Genomic DNA, 14,947 nt, shown 5'->3' with positions numbered 1-14,947 from the left:
TAAAACATTAACCTACATCAGTGCAGGATCCTCAGAGGAGGAAGGAGAGGACCACCCACCTCAGTGAAATTCCTAAAAATAAAAATAGTGAAGCATTAAAAAAGTTAGTTTTTAGATAAAACTATACTAAATATATTAAAATGTCACCAAATAATTGGTTAAAACACACTGTTTTGCAATGAAAGTCTACTGTAACCTCAACAACACTATGTCGGGTAGCACCATGGTGTAGCCAGAGGACAGCTAGTTTCTGTACTCCTCTGGGTACATTGACAATACAAAACCTAGGAGGCTCGTGGTTCTCACCCCCTTCCATAGACTTAGTAATTATGACAATTTCCGGAGGAGGTCCTCCATCCTATCAGAGCTCTTCCAGCATGAACTGACATGTTGTCCACCCAATCAAAGGATCAGAGAATTAATCTAGTACTGAAAGCATAAGCAACAGCTATGTAGCACTGCAGTGCATAAAATGTGGTGAGTAGTTGATTCAAAGAGAGAAAAAGACAATAGTTGAACAGTTTTGAACTAATTAATTTATTCAAAAATTAAGGAGAAGAGAGAGAGATAACTAAATGTTGTATTTTTTCCCCCTTTCCCTTTCACTTATTTAGCTAGCAAATGCAGCTAGCTAGTTTAGCCTACTCAAACACCCAGCTCAAACAGAGAGGGATGCTATGTTAGCTAGCTGGCTATGGCTATCCAACACTGGAACTCTTCCAAGTCAAGGTAAGCTTTTGGTGTTATTAATTTCTTGCCACTGGGGCCCGCCAGTGTAACTGCTAAACTGCTTGCTGCTGATTATATACTGTACTGCATGATTGTAGCAGGTTTACTAACACGTTAGTTCTAGTGGCTTTGTTGACTATGACGTTAATATGGTGACAACTATGTAGGCTGTGTGTAGCAGTTAGCGGTTATCATATGAAGGTTTTGCTTGGAAAGTTTTTTTTCGCCCGTCACAGACAGCTGATGTGTTGTGCACTGAAGCGCACAAGTGAAGGGAAAAGGTGGGAGGAGGAGAGCGCGTAGATGTGAGAAAGAATTATACAATGATCAAAGGGATCATGCTGTTTGCATGTGGCTGCTATGAAAGTGAAACGGAAGCAAACAGAACGAAATGGGGATAAACATACCTGAATTTGTCCAATAGAAACTCTCGTTTGCAGCTCTTAGACTAATGACTACACCTTAGATCAGCTAGGCGGTGTGCATGGCAGTATTGAATGTGTCAATATCTGTCATCTTGATTACTAAAGTTTCTCTCAACCTGTACACCTAAGTTGTAAACATTCATTCTTAGGCTAGGTTGTAGCAACCTCATGATGGGTATAGGGACATTTTGAGTATCATGTAGTAGCCCAAACCTATCAATGTTACATTGAGCTGGGTAAATGGAATATGAATGACAGTCATCCAATATGCTGTAATAAAAAGAAGGGCATGTGTCATGCCCTGACCTTAGTTATCTTTGTTTTCTTTATTATTTTGGTTAGGTCAGGGTGTGACGAGGGTGGTATGTGTGTTTTTGTCTGGTCTAGGGTTTTTGTATGTCTAGGTTGTGTGTGTGTGTAGTCTAGGCATACGTAGGTCTATGGTGGCCTGGATTGGTTCCCAATCAGAGGCAGCTGTTTATCGTTGTCTCTGATTGGGGATCCTATTTAGGTTGCCATTTTCCAGTTTGGAGAACTTTGTGGACATTTGTGTTTATGCTTTCTTGTGTGCTACTCACATTGAAGGCATCCATTACGGTTGGCTCACAAGTGTTGCTAAATCTTGCACCACCACCTGAGACCAGGGCTGAGGTAGGTTATGCAAATTAGCTGGAAAATCATAAATTATGGCAAGGGCTGGCTCTCACTATTCAGTGTAATAATTTATGCTCAATTATTTGATTAAGGCCATGGGTATTGTATTGCCATTCACTTTCCTTTCATCACACGCACAGTTACTATGGAGTTAGTTTGATTAATCTGACTGTAAGAGACAATTAGTTGGTAGATACAGCTTGAAACTAATGCCTGCACAATCGTGTAAATGTTCCTTACAAGCAAAAATGTTGAATAAAATTACATTTAAACTTAATCTACTACTAGTCTGTGTGGTTTATCCTCCCGCTGCTCGAAATTTGAGACAAATATGCAAAGGAAAGTATTGTTTGCACAACTTTTTAGAGAGCTGGTAGGTATTTGGTTTAGTTTGGCACCTAGGTAAAATTTGTTTTATACATTCGGTTTTCTCTCGTCAATAGCTATGAACCAAACATGCCAATGAAAATAGAATATTCGGAAATCAGAAGAGTATGGAGAACAATCAACATGTTTTTTATTCGGATTTCAATCTTCCAAAAAAATCTAAAAAATAAATAAAAATGGTGTCGAATTTTCTCCATCCTCCCCTGATTCAGAATATACCATTTTCATTGTCATGGCATGGTGTATACAATTTTGCAGGCATTACTTTCAGGCTGTCTATACCAATTAATTGTGTATTACAGCCTGATTAATCAGACTACTATGGAGTCTGCTTCTCTCACTGCTTGGCTAGCTCTCTGAAAATCTTTACAACATTTGGGGGTAAACATTGCTCAATAATGGACTAAAGGAGCCTAACGTTACACCTTATAGTCCAAGGACCTTACATGTTCTGTTTAGTGACGAATTGTCTCTGGCAGCCAAAACAGCCTAATACTCCATCTAAGCTAAAATCGATTCTCAATTGCGGTACGGTTCTAGAAACATAAAGCCCTCCACTTTCATATCACCTCAAAATAATTTCACAAACAGTAAATAAACACATACTTAACCGGTTTTAACCGTTGCAGCTGACAGTATTTTTCTGTGACAATGCATTTGTTGCGTCTGTCTTCCATTTACACACAGGTGTTTGGAGATGCAGATAGTTGCTAACAAGCTGTTTTCCGTACATAAGTGCTGTAACATGGAAATATTGCCATGTAAAGGTGTGTAGTAATTTAACCTTTTGTGTTTTGAAAATTATTTCTCACTGATATGAAAGATACGTTCCTTATATTTCCAAAACCGTACCGCAAGCAATGCGTGTGTCACGTTCATTTGTAGAAACGGACCAAGGCACAGCGGATGTTGAGTTCCACATAATTATTTAATAGTGAAACTTAGCAAAAACAATAAACTAATAACGAACCATGACTACAGAGGTGCTACATACACTTACTCAAAATACAATATCCCACAAACACAGGTGGAAACAAACACTACTTAAATATGATCCCCAATTAGAGACAACGATTACCAGCTGCCTCTAATTGGGAATCATACAAATACAAGCCAACATAGAAACATGAAAACTAGAACACCCACATATAAATAATAAACTAGACTAACCCCCCAGTCACGCCCTGACCTACTCCACCATAGAAAATGACTGGGAACTGTCGCCGGAAGCTCTGGACTGGGAACTGTCACCGGAAGCTCTGGACTGGGAACTGTCGCCGGAAGCTCTGGACTGGGGATCGTCGCAGGAAGCCTGGTGCGTGGGGCCGGCACTGGTGGTACCGGACTGGTGACACGCACCTCAGGGCGAGCGCGAGGAGCAGGCACAGGACGTACCGGACTGGGGAGGTGCACTGGAGGCCTGATGTGTGGGTCCGGTACAGGTGGCACCGGACTGGTGACACGCACTTCAGGGCGAGTGCGGGGAGGAGGCACAGGACGTACTGGACTGGGGAGGCGCACTGGAGGCCTGATGCGTGGGGCCGGTACAGGTGGCACCGGACTGGTGACACGCACTTCAGGGCGAGTGCGGGGAGAAGGAACAGGATGTACTGGGCTGTGAAGGCGCACCGGAGACCTGGTGCGTATAGCCTGCATCAATGGTACCGGTTTGATGACACACTTCGCATGGCGAGTGCGAGGAGCTAGCACAGGACGTACTGGGCTGTGGAGGCGTACATCTGGGCGAGTGCGAGGAGCAGGCACAGGACGTACCGGACTGGGGAGGCGCACTGGAGGCCTGATGCGTGGGACCGGCACAGATTGCACCGGACTGTTAACATGCTCCTCCAAATGCCTGCGTTGCCGCAAACTCCTTGCCAACTCCATTCTCCGGTAATCCCTCCTCGCACTGTTCCATTGACTCCCAGGCGGGTTCTGGCACTCTCCCTGGGTCGACCGACCACCTCTCTACCTCCTCCCATGTTGTCACTGGTTCACACCTCGGCTCCGCCGACCACCCCGTGAGCCCCCCCCCCCCCCCCCCCCCCCCCCCACCCAAAAAGAAATTGGGCTGTCTTTTGGGCTTTCCTTGTGGCCGCAAACCCCGGCGTCGTCGCTGTTCTCCCTTCTCTCCTTGCGTCTCCCGCCAGGGAAGGCGATCCTGTCCTGCCAGGATTTCTTCCCAAGTCCAGGATCCCTTCCCATCCAGGATCTCCTCCCAAGTCCAGGATACACTCTCCTCCTGGGCACGCTGCTTGGTCCTGTTGTGGTGGGATATTCTGTCACGTTCGTTTGTAGAAATGGACCAAAGCGCAGCGGATGTTGAGTTCCACATAATTATTTAATAGTGAAACTTAGCATAAACAATAAACTAACAATGAACCGTGACTACAGAGGTGCTACATACACTTACTCAAAATTCAATATCTCACAAACACAGGTGGGAACCAACACTACTTAAATATGATCCCCAAATAGAGACAACGATTACCAGCTGCCTCTAATTGGGAATCATACAAATCACCAACATAGAAACATGAAAACTAGAACACCCACATATAAATAATAAACTAGACTAACCCCCCAGTCACGCCCTGACCTACTCCACCATAGAAAATGACTGGGAACTGTCGCCGGAAGCTCTGGACTGGGAACTGTCAACGGAAGCTCTGAACTGTCAACGGAAGCTCTGGACCTCATGTCCGGCTGAGGCCGGACATGAGGTGGACGCCTGCAGAGCCAACCGGGACAAGAAAACCTCTCGGGCTAACTAGGGCATGGAAGCCCAACGAGCTGGCTTAGGCACCCCTGATGGCTTCAGGATTCTATGAGGACCGACGCTGGATTAGAGAAGCAGGTACGGGGAGTCAACATTTAATAAGGAACAGACATAGAACAAGACAGGAACAGCGTTAACACACGGGTAACACAACGACATACGACAATTAATCCTGAAGCGGGGAACAGAGCTTGGGAACTGACAGATATAGGGGAGGTAATGACACAGGTGATTGAGTCCAATAATTGCTGATGCGCGTGACGGGGGAAGGCAGGTGTGCGTAATGCTGGGGAGCCTGGTGCCTTCGAGCGCCAGCGAGGAGGAACAGGAGCAGGCTTGACACTTACACAATTTTCACCATCACAATGAATAAAAGAATCATATACTGTTAAGTACACACAGCCTTTGTATGCTTTTTGAGAATATGTTGAGTTACAGTGCCTTCGGAAAGTATTCAGACCCCTTTACTTTTTCCAGATTTTGTTAAGTTACAGCCTTATTTTAAAATGTATTAAATAGTTATTTTTCCCTCATCAATCTACACACAATAATCCATAATGACAATGCAAAAACAGGCGCCAGGGAGGGGGAGCGGGAGCAGGCGTGACAAAAAAGTTTATATTGTTTATATTGTGAGAGTGACAGAGGGTTGAGGAGGCTTCTATTGAAGCGCTGGGCATCTTGTTAAGTCATGCATTATCTGAATTGGGCCCACAGAATTATACCTATGGAGGAGCGGCTTCTATGAAGGAACTTTGAAGGTCTTTGAACTTCTAAGAGAGCATAACGTTGGACCAGAGCTAGCTAGCTAACAAGCTGTTTGTGCAGCACCAGAATTCAAATAAAAACACGTCTTACCATTTTGTAGTTAATAAATCCAAACGGGATGACAATAGTATCCTTAATCTAATTTCTGAATCACGCTTGTAATGTCAGTCGCTTGTAATGTCAGTCGGCTACAGTAGTTTATGCTTCGGAGGGGGAGGGGCACGCACACACACAGGCAAAGATTTTCAGCTGGCAGGCAGACACTGGAATACGTTTCTGAGTGACAGAGTGAGGGCTTTGCATAGGCAATTTGTTGCGTTTTTTATGGGACTAGAAAAAATGCCTGGAACGCAAAATAACGTTATTAACCGGTTCCCATATTTTTTAAATAACGGTTCTGTTCGGAAACAGTATAGACCACTTTCATTCCCGTTCCAGATTCTGATTCTGTTCCTTTCATTATTTTCCAGTTTTTGGTTCTGTTCCCTGAACCAGTTCCAAGCCCTGACGACCGGTATTCCATTCATAATGTAACCTAACGTAGTGCAATATATCATATTAAATGAAGTGTCACAGATTTACGTACAGAATAAAATAATTGCCCTGAGACCACGTTGCATACACACATGAACACTCAAGTCAACAAACTATTGCCAGGCATACAAAAAGTATTAAAATGTATGCACTCACTACTGTAAGTCGCTCTGGATAAGAGCATCTGCTAAATGACAAACACTTAAAATGTACATTGTGTCATAAAATGTCGGTCCCAGTTTCATGGTTCTTCACTTTACTGCACTCCTTTTTGTAGCTTTTGATCAGCAACTAGGCGAGTTCTTTGTGGTCTGGCTTTGTTTTAAAAATGTTAAATTGCTAAATCTTCCCAGTACAGTACAGCACAGTACATTTTCAACAATAATAGTTTTTGGTCACACAAATTCCGAAGAGTATAGTGAACAGAGAACTGACTTGTAACTCATAACTTGTCAGGCTGAATCTTAATTTGAGAAGCATGCCCGTCACTTGATCTCAAATTAGGATTTCGCCCTGGCACTCGGGTCTAACAATGGTGCAAGGTATCTTTGGGTGTGTCTGTTGGAACTTATCATTTAGCCTGCTTTAGATCCAGCCTTGTTTTCTTTGCAATGACAATTTTCTGTGGAGTTCCAGTCCAATGCAGAGGCCACTCTCTCTAGTATTTAGTCTCTACCCAGCTGTGCTGGCTGGTTTCCATTAGGCAGCCATTTAAGGGACCTAGGCCACAGAAGGCTCAGGGGAGTGTCGCCCATCATCACCCAGCTGCCGAAGTGGGCAGGAGCGCCACATCCCATCCCACAATGCACTCTGCTCGCTCCCAGCTGCTCATGGGAACAGTGCTGGCTGTCGGCCCTCAGGGCCTAATCAATCCAGTCAGGGAAAAGTATGGTGGATTGTTCCTTCACCACAAACATCTCTGTCAGTGGTAAGAAACTTATCAATGGCATCTCTGATATTAGCACCAGAAAAATAACTTTACAGTAATAATTTTAAATTAGGGAAACTTTTAACCGAGTGTCGTCAACGATTGATTACAATGTATTGGTTGTTATTAAAGGAGATGTTATGTATATTTTTCATAGACTTTGTGTACTTACTTAATTTCGTTTCTCAGAATAACAAATCTGAGGAAAAACATTCTCAGTGAAAATGTCTTTGAGGTGTTGTGTTGACATAGCTTTACCAAAGGTGAGTCCCATTCTGCAGTTGTGCTTGAGTGAAAAACCAAGCATGCCTCTGCTTTCACAGTTGCACTGGGAGTTACCCAATATTTGGAGAAGAAAAGCATGCCTCATTTAAAATACTTATCTAAATGTATTGCATGTTTATGTTCTATCAGCAAAGCAAAAGCTTGGTTTCCCTAATGGAAGAAACAGTCTGGCACCAGAGCCTGGTATTTATCCAGGTGATAGTGGTATTATGACAGCTATTCTTTATGCCCTTATTTAGACCACATACATTTGACACTAATGGAGAGCTAGACGATGCATTACCTCCACTGCTCAGCAAGGTTTGATTTCAGATGTAGACAACACCCACTACCATCACATGGGGATCATTTGTGAAGTGCTTTATTGATTTCAACACCTTTTTACGGTTTGCTACTTTTTTATTTGACTTGCTTTCATTCTGGATGTGCTCTCCTATCTTTATAAGCCACTCACTCTTCTTTTATCATTCATCCATCTCTCCTCTGTCTGGCTCTCAGGGAGTTCCAGTGGCTCACCCACCTGCCAGTCACTGGGCGTCTTGACAGTGCCACCCAGCACCAGATGGCAGTGCCCCGGTGTTAAGTGAGGGATGACATGGGCCAGCAGGCCTGGGCACAGAGGGTCAACAGCATCTTCATTGGAGGTCTAAGCAAACCTAACAGTGGACAGCGTCTACGCAGGAAGTGCCATAGCCAGCTCGGTGAGTGGCCAATCCATGGACCTCCCTTAGCTGATTTGGGCTCACTACTGGCCAATTTCAAATCAACCCCCTACATTTTACAAATGTTTTATTCCTTCCTTGAAGATCAAATGATTGAATTGAAATGTAGTTGGCCCATACAGATGGACTTGATTTTCCAGGTCATACTTCAAGGAAAGAATGCTAAAGCAATATCAATGTGACTTTGTCTAGAATGGAGAGGTCAAGCACATTGTCAGGCTAACTAATCTCATCAGCTGAACTCTGACTTGATACTGCATCCTTAATTAAATGCTAATCGAATCACCTATTACCATCGATTTGAGGTAATAACATTAAGTTGTTTGCTCAATTACTCCCAATGGCAAGCTGCCCTGTTGGTTTCCGCAATGACCAAATTAGTTATTAGCTGTTAGGCAGGGATTCTCAAATCCCAGGCTGGTTTTCCTTTAGTCAGTTCCAGATTAGAGGAAAAGGAGGAAAATCAGCCTTGCTACTGGCCTCGAGGTCCGAATTTAAGAAAATGGGTAATCTCCATTACGGTAGGCCGTCATTGTAAATAAGAATTTGACCTTAACTGACTTGCCTAGATAAATAAAGGGTAAATAATAATTTTTAATTAAAGGACTCGGCAGTGGCAGTCAACATCCATGGCCACGTGCTTCCTGTGTTTGGTCTCTGTTCGGGAGTTCAATACTAACTGGGACATGCTTAAACCACCTGACCAAGTCCTAAAGCAATGGGACTCCCTAAATCTTTCTCAGATTATCACCAATCCCACAAGGTATGACTCCAAACACCCAGAAAAGGCTACTCTCCTCGATGTTATCCTCACAAATAATCCTGATAGGTATCAGTCTGGTGTTTTCTGTAATGACCTTAGTGATCACTGTTTTACAGCTTGTGTTCGTAATGACTGCTCAGTGAAACGACCTGTCCTGATTTGACATAGACGCTTGTTAAAAATCTTTAATGAGCAGGCCTTCCTTCATGAACTGGCCTCTGTAAAATGGTATAGAATCAGCTTGATCCCCTCTGTCGAAGACGCTTGGACCTTCTTTAAAAACAGGTTTAGCCCCTAGTTCGACCGTGATCTTGCAGAGTTACTCCACCTCAAGAATTGCATTTGGCGAAAGGCTCGGCACACACATACTCAAGCTGACTGGCTATCGTTCAGGCAAATGAGAAATAAGTGCACTCAGGCTATCCGGAAGGCCAGAGTTAGTTACTTTAAGGAGCAGTTCTCTCTCTGTGGGTCTAACCCCAAGAAGTTCTGGAAAATGGTTAAAGACCTGGAGAATAAACCCTCCTCCTCACAGCTGCCCATGTCCCTTAAAGTTGATGATGTGGTTGTTACTGACAAGAAGCACATGGCTGAGCTCTTTAATCACCACTTCATTAAGCCAAGATTCCTATTTGACTCAGCCATGCCTCCTTGCCCGTCCAATATTTCCTCATCTCCCACCCCTTCTAATGTGACTATCCCTGATACTCCTCCCTCTTTTTCCCCTCCCCCGCTACAAAGTTTCTCCCTGCAGTCAGTCACTGAGTCCGAGGTGCTAAAGGAGCTCCTTAAACTTGACCCCAAAAAACCATCTTGGTCAGATGGTTTAGACCAGTTGCTGCCCCTATCGTCGCCAAGCCTTTCTCTCCTTTCTGGGGAGGTTCCCATTGCTTGGAAATAAGCCACAGTTCATTCTTAATTTAAAGGGGGAGATCAAGCTGATCCTAACTGTTACAAGCCTATTTCTATTTTGCCCTGTTTATCAAAAGTGTTGGAAAAACTTGTCAATAATCAACTGACTGGCTTTCTTGATGTATATAGTATTCTCTCGGGTATGCAATCTGGTTTCCACTCAGGTTATGGATGTGTCACTGCAACATTAAAGGTCCTCACCATTGCCCTTGATTCTAAGCAATATTGTGCTGCTATTTTTATTGACTTGGCCAAAGCTTTTGATACGGTAGACCATTCCATTCTTGTGGCCCGGCTAAGGAGTATTGGTGTCTATGAGGGGTCTTTGGCCTGGTTTGCTAACTACCTCTCTCAAAGAGTGCAGTCAGAAAATATGCTGTCTCAGCCACTGCCTGTCACCAAGGGAGTACCCCAAGGCTCAATCCTAGGCCCCACGCACTTCTCAATTTACATCAACAACATAGCTCAGGCAGTAGGAAGCTCTCTCATCCATTTATATGCAGATGATACAGTCTTATACTCAGCTGGACCCTCCCCGGATTTTGTGTTAAATGCTCCACAACAAAGCTTTCTTAGTGTCCAACAAGCTTTCTCTACCCTTAACCTTGTTCTGAACACCTCCAAAAACAAAGGTCCTGTGGTTTGGTAAGAAGAATGCCCGTCTTCCCACAGGTGTTATTACTACCTCTGAGGGTTTAGAGCTTGAGGTAGTCACCTCATACAAGTACTTGGGAGTATGGGTAGACGGTGCACTGTCCTTCTCTCAGCATATATCAAAGCTGTAGGCTAAAGTTAAATCTAGACTTGGTTTCCTGTATCGTAATCGCTCCTCTTTCACCCCAACTGCCAAACTAACCCTGATTCAGATGACCATCCTACCCATGCTAGATTACGGAGACATAATTTATAGATTGGCAGGTAAGGGTGCTCTCGAGCGGCTAGATGGTCTTTACCATTCGGCCATCAGATTCACCACCAATGCTCCTTGTAGGACACATCACTGCACTCTATACTCCTCTGTAAATTGGTCATCTCTGTATACCCGTCGCAAGACCCACTGGTTGATGCTTATTTATAAAACCCTCTTAGGCCTCACTCCCCCCTATCTGAGATATCTACTGCAGCCCTCATTCTCCACAGACAACACCAGTTCTGTCAGTCACATTCTGTTAAAGTTCCCCAAAGCGCACACATCCCTGGATCGTTCTTTTCAGTTCGCTGCAGCTAGCGACTGGAACGAGCTGCAACAAACACTCAAACTGGACAGTTTTATCTCAATCTCTTTGTTCAAAGACTCAATCATGGACACTCTGACTGACAGTTGTGGCTGCTTTGTATGATGTATTGTTGTCTCTACCTTCGTGCTGTTGACTTTGCCCAATAATGTTTGTACCATGTTATGTTGTGTTGCTACCATGCTGTGTTATCATGTGTTGCTGCCTTGCTATGTTGTTGTCTTAGGTCTCTTTTTATGTAGTGTTGTCTCGCGATGTGTGTTTCATCATATATTTATTGTATTTATAAAAAAAGATGTATCTCCCAGGCCCCCGTCCCCGAAGGAGGCCTTTTGGTAGGCCGTCATTGTAAATAAGAATTTGTTCTTAACCGACTTGCCCAGTTAAAAAGGTTAAATAAACATTTTAAAAAATGTAAAACTAAGTCTCAGGCAGTGTAGTATGAGGCTATCTACACACAGCCATCTATATCTTTAGGGAATTCTCCAATCTCCACTTGTGCGCCGGGAAGCACATTTTAAATTAGATATACTCTGAGAACAACTGCCTAAATGGTTAAGATATTCACTCTCTCCAATAAGCCCCCTGTAAGTTTGTACATCTGCCCAGGCCCATATGGAGGCTGTCCAACACATCTTCACTGTGTGAGAGATAAGCCTAGATGCTCAGTGGTAAATGGAGCTGGTTTTGGGTAACAGGGTGCTGGTGTTTGTGGTCTGGAGGGAGAAACACACAGCCCCTGGAGTGATTGGATAACACTAGAAGAATGCGTCATACTGCCCACTTTTCCAGCCTCTAGTTGATACCTGACAGCTGCTCCCTGTGCAATTACTGGAAAGTGAAGTTTTATTTGACCTGGAGCCTAAATTTGAACTGGATATTGGAAGACAATGTATGCAAGTTAGGCAGTGTCTTTGTCCCAGATGAAACTATGGAATTTTAACAGTAATGTCAATGGGCAAGTTACTGTACATTTCAGGTGAAGAACATTGTGGCATTCTTTCAAATGTTAGTGTGGTAAGGAAGAAAGTTGTATCTTTCTATCCATCCATTTAGTGAAGGCAGCCAACAGAAGTCATGTTTGAGAACCAGAGAGAAACAAGCTATTGCTATCAAGGCACAAGGCGAGACCCAAATGCAGACAGGAGGCAGATGGTTGGAGTCTTACAATGTTTATTAATCCAAAGGGGTAGGCAAGAGAACGGTTGTGGATAGGCAAAAAGGTCAAAACCAGATCAGAGTCCATCCAGGAGGTACAGAGTGGCAGACAGGCTCGTGGTCAAGGCATGCAGGTGGGTACAAAGTCCAGAACAGGCAAGGGTCAAAACCAGAACGACTAGAAAAAGGAGAATGCAAAAAGCAGGAGAACGGGAAAACCGCTGGTTAACTTACAAATATACAAAACAAACTGGCACAGAGACACAGGAAACACAGGGATAAATACACTGGGGAAAATAAGCGACACCTGGAGGGGGTGGAGACAATCACAAGGACAGGTGAAACAGATCAGGGCGAGACAATTGCACCATCAACTCATCATGCCTCACCAATGAGGCATGCTGGAAGCACACTTTAAACATTGAGAGAGAAATTATATTTGGTTTGCTTGAAATAACACAAATATTATGTGTCCAAGACCACATTTTGGGGAGTTTCTTATATACTTGTTCAAAAGAGGGACAAGACTGGTAAACCGGTTTAACCATGTAGGTAGAAACAAGGTGAATGTTTTTGGGGTTTCCCACAAGCCTTTGAAATGTGTTTATCACACTCTGGCTCTAAGCTCGTATAGGTGAAGAAGACCAACTCTTCCCACCTTTGTGTTTTTTTTGGTCTTGCTCAATGAATGTGTCTTATTGGGACATAAGGCCTCTGCTGCATTCAATTTACAAGGTTATTTTTATACTCATTAAAGATACATGGAGTTGTTTTGACACAAAAAAATCCTACACAGCAGGAGCTCTTCTGAATGAGTTGTTTATATTTTTTAAAAGTTGTGTCACTGCTGTTCTGCATTTAATTTAGATCAAACCACAAGTAATGCGATAAACATTACCCTCTTTGCTCTTATCCAAAGGATTCACCCTTGTTAAAAATTAAGCACTCACATTCCCATTACTGTAATAGTGGATCTAGAACCATTCTCCCACTTCCTGAAATGTGCAATCTCTGTCCATCTCTCTTTCTATCTCTCTGTCTCCTCGTTCTCCCTTATCCTCCTATCTCCCAGCTGCATGAATGACAATTTGAATCTTACTCAGCACAACAGCGATCCCATCACCAGGTGCTAGTGACCCATTTAACCCCTCTTCTTTGTCATGAGTCCCCCTTGCTCCTCTATTTTAATCAATCCATCTCATCTCTCTGCAGGCGGGAGGTGGCACAAGCGTCACCTGACCTACCGGGTGGTGAACTGGCCTGGCTACCCCTCTCTGGGTCAGGTGGCCCTAGCCGTATGAAAGGCTTTTCAGCTGTGGAGCAACGTGTTGGACCTGACCTTCAAAGAGGTTACCCAGGGGTCAGCTGACATCCGGCTGGCCTTCTACGAGGGGGAGCACAACGACGGCATGGGCAATGCCTTTGATGGTCCAGGTGGGGAGTATAGCAGTATAAGGTCTAGTAGGGGTTTGACATTTTGATTGAATCCTGACAGATCATAGTTTACCTGAAGGAAAGGAGAAGGCATTTTCAAACAGGGCAATTTCCAAAGATAAATTGGTTTCAGCTGTGAAAGATCTCTTTCGGAACTTGCCCCAGCTGTCACAATGTTCACTTGCTTACAGATCCGTCTTGCCTGGTCTGAGAACAGCCCCTAGCCTCTACTGCTTAATTATTTTCAGATGTAAAGGGACCAGATAGTCATAAGAAACATGGTGATGGTTCCACGTAGCCTGAAAATGGGAGTCGAGAAGCTTCCACCGTATTTCTTAAACATGCCTGACTCCTTCAGATCTGCACAGTTTGAGGGGGTAGGGCAAGAGGTTGTTTTGGGAAGCTTCTTTACCACCCCTGAAACCTCCCTATGTTTTTGTTTTTACCCCCAGGAGGCGCCCTAGCGCATGCCTTCTTCCCTGGCCGAGGGGAGGCTCACTTTGACATGGCAGAGAGCTGGACACTGAACGGCTGCAAGGGTCACAACCTGTTCATGGTGATTGCCCAACACGCTGGGCCTGGATTACTCTCCTGTGCATCATGCTCTCATGTCCCCCTACTACAAGAAGCTGGGGAAAGCTTTATGGTGCGTAGGCATAATCCACACTGAGAGAGGAACAAGCCATTAAAACATTTATTGGAATTTGATTTTGAACCAGTCACTTTACATGCCCAAAAATTAGAGTAGAAGAGAGAACATGTGGAGGTAATAATCAGTGGTCAGGTAGAGGAGGAAACAAGATTACATGAGGGAGTGAAGATGATAAAATTACTTTGAGACCTTATATTGAACTTAGTCCACAAATCTGACTAGAGATTGGATCAGCATCTGTTTGTTTAACCCTTTACCATCTGCTGTGCTATCATTCACCATGACATCATAGTGTCCAATCACTCTGTCATACAGTATACGAAGCATCAATTGGAAAAAGCTAAAGGACAGTTTATTTTCATATTAAGTGTGGCTAAAGCCATCCCATTTATTACAGGGAAAAGTGCTGTACTTTACTACATTCCTGAAGAAAATGTACTTCTTGCACCATAAATTTTCCCTGTCACACAAAAGTACTTGTTACATTTTGAATGCTTAGCAGGACAGGAAAATGGCCAGAAGTACATATACCTTAGCCAAATACATTTAAACTGTTTCACAATTCCTGACATTTAATCCTAG

This window comes from Salvelinus namaycush, chromosome 12 (assembly GCF_016432855.1).
Source record: "Salvelinus namaycush isolate Seneca chromosome 12, SaNama_1.0, whole genome shotgun sequence".
Taxonomy (NCBI): domain Eukaryota; kingdom Metazoa; phylum Chordata; class Actinopteri; order Salmoniformes; family Salmonidae; genus Salvelinus; species Salvelinus namaycush.
Note: the sequence above shows the minus strand (reverse complement) of the source record.